Genomic DNA, 3,343 nt, shown 5'->3' with positions numbered 1-3,343 from the left:
ACCACCACCACTCCTCTCTCCAAACTCGGCAAAGCTGCTCCCAGAGCTGCAGCCACCAGCATGGATGTATTACCGTGAACAACAAGGTCTCTCCACTCAGAGCCTGCACTTCAGCCGACAAGGCCAGCCCAGGGGCCTGGTAGGATTCCATGTGCGGGAAGCCTGGACTAAGCATTGTGTTCTCCCAAACATCTGCCTATTCCCTTCCATAGAGCCCACTTCCCCTCCAAGGGCCACATGACCTCCTAGCTGCGATTACATCTAAAATCCCTCACCCCCTCACTTCTCTAAAGCCCGGGACACTCTGCTGCTTAGAGCTACCTCCCAGAAACCGAGCCAGTTGGGCGCTTGATGGTGGGAATAGTGCCTATGAATATTCCTTTCCGTGTTACTGCTGTGGTTCGGCTTCATTGGACTGAAATTGGCTTTGTAAATTAGTTTAGGACACTCTATCATGGACTGAATTGGGTCCCTGAGATATTGTGATTTATAATGAGAAATATTATATTTGGTCTTTGTCCTTGTCCCAGACACAGAGCTTCTAAATCCCTTGTGATTTCCCAAGTGATTAGAACAATAAAAGTGTCTTTTGCTATTCCCAAGAAAGCTCCTCTCAGCCACACCTGAGTTTATGTTAATGAGGTGACTTTTGGAAAGCCCCTAAGGATGGGGGTTGGTTGGTTGTCAAGGGAACCAACCACATGATTAGAGGGTTAGAACTTTCAGCTCCCCACACCAACCCCAGACCTCTGGGGAGAGGGGAAAAGCTGGAGATTGAGTTCAATCACCGGTGGTCAATGAGTTGATCAATTATGCTAGGTAATGAAGCCTCCATAAAATGGGGAAGTAGGAAAGTCAGCGAGCTTTCGGGTTGGTGAACATGTGGCTGTGTGGGGAGAGGGGCAGGCCTGGAGGGGCATGGAATCTGCACCCCTGATCACATCCTGTGCCCTGTGCATCTCTCCTATCTGGCTGTTCCTGAGTTACATCATTTTATAATAAGCCAGTTATTTCGTAAGTAAAATGCTTTTCTGTGTTCTGTGAGCCATTGGAACAGGTTAACTGAATCCAGGAGGGGGTCATAGGAACCTTTGATTTACAGCCAGTTGGTCAGACGCACAGGTGACAACATGGATTTAGGATCTGAAGCAGAGCTTGGAGTGAGCCGGGTGGCCAATGAGTTGATCAATTATGCTAGGTAATGAAGCCTCCATAAAACGGGGAAGTAGGAAAGTCAGCGAGCTTTCGGGTTGGTGACATGTGGCTGTGTGGGGAGAGGGGCAGGCCTGGAGGGGCATGGAATCTGCACCCCTGGTCACATCCTGTGCCCTGTGCATCTCTTCTATCTGGCTGTTCCTGAGTTACATCGTTTATAATAAACCAGTTATTTCGTAAGTAAACTGTTTTTTCTGTGTTCTGTGAGCCATTGGAACAGATGAACTGAATCCAGGAGGGGGTCATAGGAACCTTTGATTTACAGACAGTTGGTCAGACGCACAGGTGACAACGTGGATTTAGGATCTGAAGCGGAGCTTGGAGTGAGCCATCTTGCAGCGCTGAGCCCTTAATCTGCTAAATCCAGGTATTGTCAGGACTGAACTGAGTTGTAGAGCACCAGCTGGTGCCGCAGAATCCTGGTGTTGCTCGGTGTGAGGAAACCCTTCCCCTACCTCCCATTTGGTGGCTGGAAGTATTGAAAGTAGAGAAGAAACACACTGGAGATTTTTGGGTTTTTTTCCCTTTACAATCCCCACAATGTATTGTTCAAGTCCTAACCCCCTGGTACCTATAGATATAACCTTATTCACAAGTACGGTCTTTACAAATATAATTAAGATTTAAGTTAAAACAAGGTCGTAATGAGTAAGGTTGGCCCTTAATCCGATATGACTGGTGTCTTTATAAAAAAAAAGGGGGGAGAGAGAGAGAGAGAATGTGCATCTGAGAAAAATTTATCTCCTGATTTAGTAACTGACCAACAATTTCCCACAGCAAGATTTTCATTAGTTGGAACAGCCTGTGTTCATCTGTTGCTTTCTTTTGAAACAATGTGTTTTTGTAAGGGTATGATTTGTCTTTATTTTCCTTCTTAATTTGGTGGGGAAAAATACAGGAGCTTTGGAGCAAACCTGTTGCAGGTTGGGTTCTCTGGAAGCAGAGGCTGAGTTTGGGGTACAAGCTGATTGGAGATCGATGAACCTGTGAGAGGCAGGCGGGGGCAGGGGGAGCAGGATTGGCAGAGGAAGAAGCCCAACTCCCAGATAGGCCTGACAAAGCTTTGGCCAACCTGGTGGGGGCTCTATTGTGAGCACTGCCCTTAGACTGTCTCCATCTGGTTGACAGGCTAAGCCGTTACACATCTGCCCACCCATCACAGGGAGTGGGTGTCCTAGGACAGGGAGCGGGTGTCCTAGGAGGGGTAGGAACTGGGGCCAGGCAGCTCCCTGCTGCTGAGCCCACCCTGCAGGTGGGCAGGAGGCTGCCGGGGCTGCACTCTCTCAGAGGTGAGCAGGAAGTCCTTCTTAAAAGGGTATCTGGCAGCAGCCCATCCCCTACTCTCTGTGGTTCAGATGTAGATCTCCTGGCACATGATAGGCACGTGTTCTCCAGTCCTCTCCAAATATCTTCTGTTTCTTCACCCGCCATGTCCTCATGCCTCCCACCTGCACACACTGAGATGTTTCTGAAGGTACCTTAATGGTGATTTGTTCATACTCCTCAAAGCCCAGACTGTTACATTTAAACATGTTCCATTTGCCCCCAGGTAATGACATTATAGTCATTGAGGTTTTCAGGTTTCTTCACTGTATAGGTATTGTTTTTCCATTTATAAAAGCAAAAAACTTGTAAGTAGATACTATAAGCCTATGTAAATACTGTTTCTTATCAAACTTTCCTTCCCCCAATTTGGTAAGCACGATTCTTGCCTGAATCTATTTTTACTAAAGTTGTTTTTAAATAATGATTTCCTAATTCCATCAGTGCTATTGTATTTACTAATCAGTATTCTACGGTATGAAAGAACTTTCACTTTCTTCCCTTATAGTTAATGTATTATCTCTTGTCAATGTGGACTCATGGATTCTTGTTTTATTTACTCTATTATTTTTTCTATTTACCTTGATGATGCCCAAATTATCCCAGATCTGGTCAAGAAACGCCCCTTCAAATTTTTTATATTTCCTTTTTTTTTTTTTTTTTTTTTTGAGAGAGAGAGAGAGAGGGAAACATTAATGTGCTGGAGAAACATCAATTGGTTGTATCATAGGCACCCCAACTGGGGATCAACCCAAAACCTCGGCATGCACCCTGTCTGGGAATCAAACCTGCAACCTTTTTGGTG

The sequence above is a fragment of the Myotis brandtii genome, unplaced genomic scaffold, assembly GCF_000412655.1.
Source record: "Myotis brandtii unplaced genomic scaffold, ASM41265v1 scaffold1298, whole genome shotgun sequence".
Classification (NCBI taxonomy): Eukaryota; Metazoa; Chordata; class Mammalia; order Chiroptera; family Vespertilionidae; genus Myotis; species Myotis brandtii.
Note: the sequence above shows the minus strand (reverse complement) of the source record.